General features: G+C 42.6%; 1 protein-coding gene across 13 annotated transcripts in view; it reads right to left on the bottom strand.

Moving 5' to 3' along the window:
- Positions 1-13,761, bottom strand: part of LOC143041147 (bromodomain adjacent to zinc finger domain protein 2B-like) — a 416,327-nt gene that overhangs the window by 187,165 nt on the left and 215,401 nt on the right. For all 13 annotated transcript variants that reach the window (XM_076212935.1, XM_076212934.1, XM_076212940.1 and 10 more), the window contains one exon: positions 2,746-2,799. The gene's annotated coding sequence lies outside the window, so the exon portion shown is untranslated. The remainder of the gene's footprint in view (positions 1-2,745; positions 2,800-13,761) is intronic.

Genomic DNA, 13,761 nt, shown 5'->3' with positions numbered 1-13,761 from the left:
CTTATACTCCTGTCATTGATACACCCATACTTAGGATTCCGGTTTCCGAGTGGATATTTTTCTTTAAAATCCTCACTGCTCCTTTCTTCAAACCTCCTGCACCCTTTCCTTTCATTAGAATTCCTATCGTGCTCGAGCCATTTTCTTTCACTGGAATTTCTCTTATGTTTGTACCATTTCCTTTGGTTGGAATCTCTACTTCAACTCCTTGGGATTCCTTTCCTCTGTAGACCAAGAACCAGTTCAAGATAATCTATTTACTACTAATTACACTGTACTCCACTAGGTACTCTTCAATCTTTTCTGCACAATTTCATGTTACTGGTTTCTCTGTAGATAAAGAATGTCTACAAATCCCTTTCATTGCTGCATTGATTCTGGCCCAGGCAGCTGTAGACAGGGGTGACCTGTCATCCACGAGGAGCTAAGATGAGTGGGAGGAAAAGGTGGTGGATAGGAGTGGAGGGGAATGGGTGTGAATGCACACTTTTGACTTAGCCACCCCCCTTATAAGGGGGAAGAAGCCATAGGTACACAGATTCTCTGCAACTTTATGGTCATTACCGCACTCCAACTTCTTGGCCCTGTCCTTCCCTTTCCATACCTTTTGCACACATTTCTTTCACAGAATTCCTTCATCTTGTACCCGAGATCATGCTTCAACATTCCCCTCCCCTCTCAGACCAATCCACATCTTCACTCTTCATCTTTTCTTCCCCTCTTTCCCAGCGGATTTTTCTTCCTTGTACCTAACCTCCAACATATCCCCTTCTCTTTGTCCTCTTTACAACAGACCCATCTCACTCACCAACTGCTCAGACCCAAGAGTCTTCCCCTCCACATGCTCCGTTGTTCATTCTTCCCTCCACCGTGTTCCATTTTTTCCATTGGCTTCTGCGTCTTGGGTTTCCGTCTCTTCGTATAACCAAGGCCCAGACCACAATTCCACCACAGGCAGCAGAACCACCACACACTGACATTCTTTCCTAGTGGTATGTTTAGTTCGGTGAGATTATATATTGACCTACCGCGCGCATCACACCTGGTGTACACGCGTGGGTAGGTTCGGTTAAAACTTTCAAGCTCGTACTTTGCAGCTCGAAGCAAAACAGTAAATTTCAAAACCAAATAATTAGTGCTATAAACAACCGTTGGGCGACCATCGTTGAGCCATGCACAATCATCGTTGAACGATAATCTCACCATCAAAGCTTCATCCTTTCCCGCCCTCTCTACCCAACGACATTTTCGATTTCCCCCGTCTACCTTCCGATTCTATAGACTACTTGCCTCTTCATTACGCACAAGGACCAGTCCAATCTGCAGGTTCTTCCTTCGTATTCCCTAAAAGTGTAAAGTATCAGACTGAGCTACTTTTCTCCAACCTTAGATTAATCGGTGGTACCGCCCACCTCCTGAATACTTTCCGCCGTAAAATCCCTATGACAAACTATCTTGTTTTCTCAACAGTCGGAGGATAACGACTTAATGGGTTCACATTAGGTCTCCACGGGCTTGATTAAGAGTTCGTTTGGATAAAAAACGACTTCGTTTACAGTATTTAAATTTTGAATTCTTCAAATATCAAATTATATTTCCGTCATATATCAAAACTGAAAGAACTAAGATTGTAAAACCATACAAATGTTTGACATACTGCGAAATGTTCTTGACGAAGTCTCAAGATTTCAGAGAGCGAGGTCATATTCTTGTTATTCAAATGGATTGGAGGTGTGATGTAGAGGGGGGGGGGTCGCCCAGGGTGATAACGCCTTTAACTTGTACTCCTTTCCCACTTCAATCACCCTTCCCACACCTCACGACCTCCATAGCTTACCAGGTAGCGTCGACTGCAGAGCAACGTTTTCTTGAGCAAAGCACAACGGATTAGCTCGTCGACTGCCGATGCGACAGTGCAGGTGTTTAACATTTTATACTTTTTTCACTTCTCTCTCTTTATCGGGGTTACTGACACAAGTGCTCCTATTATGAGTGTGTTTACTACTTTTTGCCACTTTTTTTTTCCTCTCCCACGTTAACACGAACTATGACAACGGTACATTCGAATACAATGATATCATCTTGCATTCTGGTATTCTCACTCTATTCACGTCAGGAATCTCATGACTCCTACACTCGTACAGGTCATTCTAATATCGATAGATCCTCAATGGCTAAACAACATTTGACCAAGTGCTTTGCTAAGCATAATCTGATGCAATACTAAGTGTCGAAAGCAACGAGTTGGACGTTATATATATTGTACCCATCAAAACATTTCGGTGGGGATTGTGGCCTGTGTGAGATCCACATAACCCCACGGTCCTTCCAATAGGTAAGTACACACTGTCCAGATTAGCCCAATTATTCTATACTTCATTCCCCCTTTTCATAAATTTTGAACATTCCTGTGGCTCCCCTAAACTGTTCTCTCAAATTACATCCCGCCTAAAAATAATAACAATAAACAAATAAAAAATAACATGTTGATAGACCCTTTGATTTATTATATTGCATAGTTGAGAATCATAGTTATCTTATATTCCTTCTGCCAGGACAGTCATTTTTTATATTCAGGTTCTAATAGCAGGCTATTTAAGAACCACTAAATTAGTCCCATTACTCTCTTAACATATAGCCCAACCATAGCCTCCTCTCTTTCCCCCTTTTTTCCTTCATGATCATTCCTATCGCTTCATTGTCTATGTTGCCTAAGATATCTTACTAGTACTAACTAGTACTTACAGTGATTCGGTAGCGGCTTCTGCGGCTGCTCCAACGTTCTCAAGTCCGGTTCGCCTGCAAAGAAGGAGAATTGTTTCATTAGAGGAAACACCAAAGGATCCGAGGTCTGTGGCGTCTGAGGATACCCTCCATCCTAAGATGGGAAGGAGTCCTACATCGAAATTACAAGAAGAGTCTGAATGATCGCATCACATATAACTATCCAGGATGTAACACTTCACCCCATACTACACGTTATGGAAGACTGCATTGTTCACAATCATGCACGACGCCAACAGCACAATATACACACTCATTTGTGGGGGGAAACCCCCGTTACAGCCATGGCGTGCCTCAGGGAAACGGGGTTGCTCGACCAGACAGTCTAGGAAATGACAACATCAACAACCTATTCGTTTATTCGTTCTTCTTTCCTCTTGCTTTCCTTTTTTTCCTCCCACCTCCTCCCCACCAAGGTAAAACGAATACTATAAGGCACGTTAGCGGGGGGGGGGGGGGAAGAGCCCGAAAACCTCTCCACTGCGCATGTAGATGATGACGTCAACGGAAATATCGATACCAGGGTTCCGCGGGTCGAGAGCGGTCAGTCACTCACACACCAGTGTGTGGAGCGAAGCTCCATCTTCTGATTAAAGGGGTAGCTAAGGCAGACAAATAACATATTAAATGCCAACAGTTTGTATAAAGAACTTAGAAAGAAATGGATTGAATTATGTGGCACACACAATACTCGGTCATCTGGATATGTACAGCCGTCATTTTGAAACTATTTATTAGCAACATTTCCTGAAATTTTCATTCAATTGCAAATAAACAGACTAAAGGTCTACATATAAAATCCACGCTTGACATGTCATCCCATCTAATAACTCGTCATATTAATATAATCCACCTAATGTGAAAGCATGGAAAACATTTTTATAACTTTTCTGGCGGTCATATCTCAGATACTGATAATTTGAGGATAAGAAAGTGATACTGTGTAATTTTAAAGTACCATAATATACAGATGGGTTTCTTTAAAGTTTACATTTTCTTTCACCTCTCACTCTCCCCCTCTGGATTTCCTATGACGTCACGGTGGAGGTGCGCGGAAGGGGGGGGTGCTTAACATACTATCTCAACTTCTCCCTTTCAATTTTTGTTCCCCTTCGCACACACACATGCTTACAACCCCTCTCCTCTCTATTTCTTTCCAATGTAAACATATACATTTAGTGTGCGTGTGTGTGTGATTCACCATGGTCTAGGATGACGTGTTGGATACTTGATCGACAGCTATTACCCTCTCGGATAAGAGCTCACAGCTCATATATGTTCGATATATGGGTAATGCTGTGACCTTACACATAGAACCCATTCCCACGAGAATTAGAGAGCCCTGTGCGGGGATCGAATTCAGAGAGCTGAATTTGCGGATGCGATCGGTATCAATATGGCGTACGTGCGTGCACACGTGTACGTGTTCATGAGTGAGACTTTGTAACTTGCACATGGCTGCTTCATCATGAATAATCTGTTCACTTCCTGCCACGGGTCGACCTTTGCACTTGAGAATCTCCGAGCAAAAAACGACACCATCTCTTTATAGAAAGGTCAACATACACAAACGCACTGATAGCAGAACAGTAACTTATGAATAATACAGTATTTTGTCGCGAATAAAAGGGGCATACCGATTTCTTTCTTGTTTTTGTAATGAAGACTTTAATCCGTCTTCGCTCTTCAAATATGTCTTCGGGTCACATGCCTATATAGCCGCAGTCGACGTTCACGAATCAGTTGGGGACGCCCACGGAATCTGTTGGGGTATGGAATCCTGTTGGTTCTGGAATCGCAAACAAAACGAAAACAACGGTCGAAGTAATTTTCTAGCGCATGAACACCTTTCTCCACTTGCAAGACGATTCTAAAGGCTTATTTGTAACATAAACTGTGACACTACATCTTATGAATCCACTTATTCGAGGTGATAGTACTGCCATGGATAGAAGTGCTAATTGTAACCGACGCCATATTAATAATGCAATAAATAATTTAATTACAATACAAATAGCATGAAGGGATGGATACGGGGAGGGAAATCGCTGTTAGTGAACGGCACCGCTATGGATGTGCTGTTTTGTTGTCTTGCTTCCAACTCGGAGCAGTGGGCAGGAGACAGGGATGACCATTCAACCATGTGGAGCTAAGATGAAAGAGAAACAAGGGTGGTGGAATGTGTGGGAATGGGTGCGTATGCTTTTGACTTGGCTACCCCCCCTAATAAGGGGAGATAATCCCGAGGTGTATAGAGACAATACGTCGCGAAACTCGAGTTTCAAAACTGCACGTGTAAACTGGCTTTTAACCAGAGCATATTCTTTATCGCGGTGTTTGCGGCACAACCTTTACATGGTCGCTTCACAAGCACCCCACACTCACTTATTAATAGAATGACTTTGCTTAAACTTTTTTTTTCTGTTCACGTTTGTATAAATTACTGCAATCTAGAAGAGACTTGCAGTGAGGCAAATCATTCACCACCCAAGCTGACATACACTACAAAGAATGTAATAATAACAATAATAAATGATAATGTTGATAATGACAAAAATAATAGAAATAATGATAATGATAGTAATGATAATGACAACAAATATGGTAATAGATTACAATAATGAATAAATAAAAATTTCTGATGAAGCACATTAAACATGAATCCCAACGTACGGAACGATTTCAAATCCGACACAACCGCTTTTGGTTAGCACACGCTGAATAACCGCTAGTGTTTGAGATCATGATGAGTGGAACGAGGCCTACGAACTGCTTTGTATTCCGATGTCACTGGAAACATGGTAGAAGTGTGATTGGTGGGGTGTGTGCATACCCGGCGAGTGATGGGGGGGGGGGTAATGGGAAATACCCTGGGGCCCGAGTGTTTAGGGGGGCTCGAGTAGATGGGCGCAACCAGGGTTTCATATAGCTAGTTACTACATTCATTTTTCCTACAAAAAGTTGCCTACGTAGATTAATTTCTTCTTATATTTTCTCCTCAGGGGTGGGTTTTTCCATTGGTGGAGCGGATGTCATTTCTACTAGTCCTTTGTGCTACGTTTTGCCACTTGAAATGTGACTTCACCCTTGCTGCCCCGAGGCCCGCAATGGCTGTCGCAGGCACAGGGTGGGAAAGACGAAATCTTGGCGGAGCGCGGCGAGCTATGGTAACATCCATGTTAAACGTTTTTTCCAAACGGTCATCGCACATGCGTCATCGCGGGCCAAGGGAAGTCGAGCCGGCCCCAGCACCGACTTGTCTCCAAGCGGAGAGATTTGTTCCACTTCAATGTCGTACAATGACACAATTAGAATGACTCACGTCAACAGTTGTGTATGTGTGTGTGTGTGTGTGTAAAACAGGTGGATCCTGAATTATGCCGGCACTTGAACTATAACCCAGCAGAGCAATGGTAGCGCATGACATACAATACATATATTGACAAAGAATATATGCATGACTAAAGCATCATTCTAATCTGTTAAAATCCACCCAGCATGGACAGAGCACACATTGTCCACAACACAACAAATTACATCACAAAACACAGCACTGCAAAATACCATTGACTAAACGCAGACAACACCCTAACTCACCTAGACTCGAGACCGCGGTTTAGCTAAACAAAATCTGCAGCACTAAACACACTACACGGGAAGTATCCATCAACGCACACCCCAGAACTAACACGTACATTTAATCCTGAATGTTCTAGCAAGTTCATCCTTACAGGGTTCCTTGCAATCCCCCCCCAAATAAAATCGAGAGAGAGAGGGGGGGGAGGGGGAGAGCTAAACAGAATATATCGAATTCAATTATGTAAACTCAGAGGCCAACATACTTCGGCTATACCAACACACAAAGCAAATGACAATGTCAGGCTACCTTATATATGACCAGATACGGGATAAATTGTAGAACCCCTCACGCAAACCGATTAACTGTAGAATCTCCAACCCAATTACACTCAATTGTTCAATCTCCACCCCAATCACGTGAGAGTGTGTGTGTGGTTCTACAATTGATCACACGTACTAACAAACTCATCACAGTCAACTCACAGAAACGACCACAACATATAGTGAACCCTCTGGGTACCAGTGTACAAACAGAATATAATAATAGTATGGGTATTGACGTGGGAGAACTATGTGTGTGACCCGAAAAAAAACATGGTAAACTATCCGGAAGGGTGTCAGTGTCCGCAAACGGAAATTGCTTTTTGGAAGACTCCGAATGTTATGGAATACAAAGGAAGGGCAACACCAGACCCATCAGAATGTAGTGTCTGCCCAACGTATGTTTTTCTATTCCGTCCGTTGAATACACAACAGTAAAAAAAATACGTCTCCCCCTACGAACTTTAACCATCAGATATACAGACCTAACTGAATTCGGAAACATACACATATTTTCCATCGGCGAGTATACGTAAACAAAACGGTCATGGCTAGGAATATCCAGTGATGGACACACGAAACTTCCCACTAGTTGGGCAACTGGTTTGGGCTGAAGTTGCGTGCATCAGAGTAATGGCAACGTACGAATGCGCTCATACACTGCTGCTGTCATAAATCATTAGTGCAAGTAATTAAACGGCCGGGGCGAATAGGGGAAGCAGGGCTTTGTGTGGGCTGTCACCAACGCGCCAAGCTTGGGGCGAGGTGGTCTGGCTCGGTCGTGACGTCACGTCGCTGCGTGCCCTACGTGTGCCTCATCTGTGTAACGGGCGTGGCGTGTTTGTAACGGGTGTGCCGTGTTCGTGCAATGGGCATTATCTGTCATGGGCTCCCACCGGAGCCCTCAGTTTTGTGCGGCCACAACAATGATTCTTAAGCATGATCTCAAGAAGGTTCAACAACAGCAATATAGGGTACGCGTAGAAATAGCGTGAGGGTGATGCATCGGTGTGACAGGCACTAACAACAGACCTGGATGACAAGCGGCAGGGATGAGGTTGAAAGATAATTATTGTTGTTTGTATTCAAGGACTCTCCCTTCCTCTCTATCTTTCACAAATACTAACATGCATACACACACACATTATATGCGTGTATTCCACATGCATATATAAAATAAACAAGTATGTTCAGGTTGCACTTTTTTCTAAGTCCATCCACATCGCGGCCAATTTACCGCGCACCACACAGTTCCTTAACTAAATATTGACGACTGAATAAATAAATTGGCGCTAGACTTGACCGACACAAGTAAAGTCCAGTACAGAAGGTTTCAGCCAGTGATATTTCTAACCGCGCCGCATAACCAGCAGGGATTGAACACTATCGAAACAGCTGAAGTTGGACTTCCACTGCACACTGTATTGCCAAAATTGGCATAAATTTAGCCATTCTGCATGACACCCCAAGGGCCTCTTCCCCCTTATAAGAAAGTTAGGCGGCACACACCCAACCTTGCACAATGTTACTCCTCGTGGATGAAGGGTCATCATTTTCTCTTACCCGTCATATATATATATATATATATATATATATATATATATATATATATATATATATATATATATATATATATATATATATTTAACACAAGAAACCCAGTCGGAGTAAATAAACTTCGAATGAAAGAAGATTCTATATTTCGGCTACCAACTGTAGCCCTCTTCAGGAGGAAATCGACATCAACGGAACCGTTATGAGTTCAATTTCCCCAAGTTTGCAATCAATACACCTCCGAGACGTTTTTCGACCACAGCGATCACCGTCTGAGACGGATGCTTGGGGGTCACGTGGTCTCCGAGATCACTGACATCAAGGTCATGCTAGCAGCCCACATCGACGTCGGTAGCCATACGAGCCCGGGCAAAAGAACAAAAGTCTCACTTTCGGATTCCTTTTCCAATTAAAATGAATGGCAGTGTCAGAAGATACCTTACCTCTGGCGTGGTGGTTCGCGCGTAGACGCTCATGTATGCTGTTTTCGTGCACCATCACAGATAGACACACAATATATATATAACCACCAGCAAATATTAACTAACGAAGGAGCTTTCCTAATTTCCACCTTCAGCGCATAAACAACTATGCAAGGAACGCCTACGATATAAGGAATATTTATAAACATATTTTTTGTTGATTATTATCTATTATACTTTCGTTTATATCAATCACTGTAAATATACCTATATCAATGTAACAACGAAAACCTACCACAATAGCACTTCTTTATTACATTACAACGTGTCTTATCAAACGCTCGATAAACCTAACTTTGCGTTTACGCCTACGCACCTGCCAGCAGTTGCCAACGATGATAAGTTTGCATAATTTTAAACTACCAGGAGTTGCCAACAAAGGTATATCTATATTATTTTGGTATAAATAATCAGTTTCGAATCCACTGGTGAGCAAAGTTCGCTCATATGACTTACACGTTACTGCAAGGAAATTATGGTATATTTGTATTTCTTGTAAAACCATCTACCCAGAGTTCACTCCTGAGAAAAGGCCTCCCTAATATCATCCAATGGCTCGCACGACTGCACCAGTTTTGCCACGTCACTCCTGCAAACTTCTTTCTCTCATCATTCCACCTTCCGTCTAGTGACAAGTGGTAAGGAACACGGAACTACCTTGTTGAGGCCTTAGGGCCTTTTGCACCCTTCTTCATACTTTTGTACTTTACTTGCTGAATAATACTTCGGCGCGCATACGTCGCAGTGCATTCAATTTGCTAATTAACGGCCGGGTTCCAAACGAAAATCTTGCTCGCAAATGATTTCTTTGAACGCCTTGGTTTGAGAGAGAGAGAGAGAGAGAGAGAGAGAGAGAGAGAGAGAGAGAGAGGGGGGGGGAGGGAGAGAGAGATTGAGAGAAGAGAATTGTTTAGCTTCGCTGCGCTATATATTCCTCGTACTAACGACCAAGTATATGTAACCAAATATTTGTGAGTGCTAGACTGCCTCAACCCAAGTAGAGGAAGATAGATAGATTGATATATAGACAGAGAGAGAGCGAACGAGAAAGACAGAGAGCGAACGAGAAAGACAGAGAGCGAACGAGAAAGACAGAGAGCGAACGAGAAAGACAGAGAGCGAACGAGAAAGACAGAGAGCGAGAGAGAGAGAGAGAGAGAGAGAGAGAGAGAGAGAGAGATTACACGTAAACCAGCTCGCTCGGACAATGTGGCACGTCACAGTTGCGGCAACGAGCCGATCAACTATTCATCCATACGAACGCAACATCCAGAAGATTATAGTACCGTGGAAAATGCTGGGCGATGTTAGGCAGGGTAAGCAGGGAGGAGGGAGGGCAGGAAGGAGGGGAGGGAGAGGTGGCTTGATGAGACGACGGGGAAAGGTTGGGAGGAGGGGTAGGAGGGAGATGTGGTCCTGCTACAAAATGGGAACAGGCTATTTGCCCGGAGGGGAGGACACATCATGTGTGTTTGAAAGAGATGGAACTGTTTATATATCTGCACACACACACAGTCTCTCCCTGTATTTACCTAGTTGTATTTCACGGGAAGAAGAACTACGCTCGTATTGTCCCGTCTCCATATCTCATTTTATCTAAACTATTTTTAAATTCATGTATTGTTCTTGCACACACTATTTTTTCATCCAACTTGTTCCAACTGTCTATTACTCTGTGAGGAAAGCTGTTCTTTTTCAGATCTCTTCTATAGCTGTCCTTCTTGATTTTCTTTCCGTGTCCTCTTGTGTTTCCATCATCCCATTTTATCAGATTCTCTCTATCAATAACTTCTATGCCTTTCATGATTCTGTAAATAGCTATCAAATCTCCTCTCTCTTCTTTGCTCTAATGTCTGTAGTTCAAGTTTTGCTAGTCTCTCTTCATATGATAGTTTTGAGAGTTTTGGTGCCAATTTTGTAATTGCTCTTTGTATTCTTTCAAGTTTTTTTATACATATTTTTGTACTTGGTGACCATACTGTTCCTGCATATTCCAATTTTGGTCTTATCAGAGTGGTTAGAATTTTCTTCACCATTTCTTCATCCAGGTATGCAAATGCCACTTTGATTGTTCTTATTAAATTATAAGTTTCTCCAAAAATCTTATTTATATGTTTCTCAGGTGACATATTATTCATAACAATGTGTGTGTGTGTGTGTGTGTGTGCGTGTGTGTATTAACTATTTACAGAAAAGGAACATTTGTGGGCCCATTATTCTCCTACAATACTAAACCTAGCTTGAATTTTAAATGTGTGTATGTGAGGAGAGATTGAGCAGGTGTACTCAATATGAACCAACACAAGGAATATGACTAACGACAAGAGAGCATAAAGATCATTCATATTCAACAAAATACTAATCATACATGACCCGCTGACATTAGAACCGATGTCCCAAACCCACATAAGGAAAGTCAGTGGAGAATACAATCAAAGGAATGTGAATGGGGAGCACTTGGAAAGGAACTAACAGAACATAAGAATGAAGGTGACAGTTATCATCGCCATCCACAAAATTATATAACCTTCTCTACACAACCAATAATTTCAGGCTATTCCATTCGTTAACCACTATTGGTAATCAATTTTTCGCCCATTTTCTTCTTAAATCTAAGTTTGTCAATTAAAAGATATTACTACGAGTCCTGCCCGATGTCAGTTCCGTTCTCTTTAGGTCACTGATCATATATATATGTTCTTGGACTTCAAAGAAACCTCTGGCATGCTACCACGCGGAATACTACAGCAAGTAATTGAAAGCTAGGTTACCGTCAGAGGCACTATTGTTACAAACGACAGGCCTTGGCACGGCAGGATTCGTTAAGGTCACCCCTTCACTTGTCGCAACACACCTATACTTGTATATTCATTATTTAAATAATATTCATTTTCGGCAGTTGCCATGTATCGTGCGTATGCTGTTCTTGTCAATAATATATTGTAATCGTATATGTAATACCTATTACCAAAGGTTTTGACCAAATTATGGCATACATAATTGGTGCTACCATGTTCTCTAGCAAACTTCTGAATAATACTACGATCAATTAAATCCCATTTATTAGGGAAAATAAAAGAAGAATTGTCTCAGGAACTGCATTCTCTCACTTGCGTTATGATCATATGTCCCATCTTGGTGGAACCGAGCCTAAAGTAAAATGAAGAAATTATAACTAATTGGAGCCCCTCAGTAACTTTTGGAGGTGTTTATAATTTGCGGATCAGGCGCGAACACGTTAGGTTAGAGTTATGATCCGCAAAATATAAATGGACGACGGTCCACACTGTACAAGTGATGAAGAGATACCTGCACAGCGTGATGACTATTTGTTCACGTTAGGTTAGAGTTATGATCCGCAAAATATAAATGGACGACGGTCCACACTGTACAAGTGATGAAGTACCTGCACAGCGTGATGACTATTTGTTTAAGTTAGTTTTAAAATCCTTTCCCTCAGATTATACAATTATCATCCGTATTTCTAGCAACGGGCAAAAGACCTGTCCTGACTCCCTGTGGTGAGACTTGTGCTTTCAGCAATGAATCTGTCCAGAACTTTCTCGTGACGTAATAACGGTTCAGAACTGAAGGAAGGTTCGTGGCGTCATCAGAGCGTTGCGAGAGGAAATATGACCCTTCATGAGTATCAAGGTGCCATGTGTATGAGAACTGAACTAATCTTCCGCAGCGGTTTTTACAAAACCCACATCTTGCAAGATTATCACTCTAGCTGTCGGATGTACCCAGAGGTAATCTCTTCCAAAATTACCTCTTTTCAAGCCTTCAAAGCCAACATTTAGAAGGAAAAATGTGTGTGTATTTACCTAATTGTAGTATACAGGAATGGTGCAGGTGTGTGTATGTGTGTACCTAACTGTATTGTACAAGAAAGGAGCTGTGTGTGTGTGTGTGTGTGTGTGTGTGTGTGTGTGTGTGTGTGTGTGTGTGTGTGTGGTGTGTGTGTGTGTGTGTGATTCACCATGGTCTTGGATTATCAAGTGTTGGACTTGTGATCGACAGCTATTTCCCTCCAGGAAGAGAGGTCAGAGCTCGTATGACCGATCTTTGGGTAATGCTGTGACCTTACACGTATACACACACCCAACTCCCCGCCCACGAGAGTTGGAGTAACAACCCGCAGAGCTGCGATACTGAAATTATTTCGGCCCTGGGCGGGATTCGAAACCGGACCACCGTTGTGGCAGGCGACAACTCTACCAACCGTGCTAAGAGTGTGTGTGTGTGTGTGTGTGTGTGTGTGTGTGTGTGTGTGTGTGTGTGCACCTTATTCATACAAGTACCAATACATTTTCTCTAATGTGAAATGCAATGAACTGCAGTGCCCTTCTCGAAAAGTTCATGTATAAATGTAACAAAGAAATATGCAAGCCCAACCTATCACTCCTGTGCCTGACATGCAAATTACCTGAATTAAAACGTGCTATTTAAATAACGGTTGGAACTAAAGTGACTTCACTGTTCTGTGTGTGTGTATTAGTGGGAAGGGCGGGTGGATGGAAGAGCTTGCTCGGAGAGACCTTTGGGGACCTGGCCCGGCTTGAGTGATAGTACGCGCTCCATGTCATATACCAATTATGGTGAATTTTGCAGGAGTAGCACGGCAAAGGTCAATCATGACATACGCGACGACTACAGCCACCATCTGCCCTCGGCTCAAGGAGCCGAAAAAATGGGGGCTTTGTCCAAACACGGGCACTTCACACTCCGTGGTGAAATGGTGAATTTTCTTCACGTGAGATCATTAACGTGAGTGAAGGAACGAAAGATGCTCCCCACTCTTTTCTCACATACCAAGAGGTCGTGACAATGCTAAGTGGTCAGGATTACGACACCGATGGTCTACAGTTTGCCTCTGAATAAAATTCTCAATGACCTTACTGCCGCGTTACGACACCCACCGCTACATACTGCAGTTGTGTAAGCGATCTAAACTCGTTTTATGACGATATTTAATGTTTTGGATGCCGTCAGCCGATTATATTCAACATGTGCACGTGAGTGTGTGTGTGTGTGTGTG

Source organism: Oratosquilla oratoria, chromosome 30 (assembly GCF_046742065.1).
Source record: "Oratosquilla oratoria isolate Oo_2021 chromosome 30, ASM4674206v1, whole genome shotgun sequence".
NCBI classification, from domain to species: domain Eukaryota; kingdom Metazoa; phylum Arthropoda; class Malacostraca; order Stomatopoda; family Squillidae; genus Oratosquilla; species Oratosquilla oratoria.
This window is presented reverse-complemented; position numbering and strand designations above follow the sequence as displayed.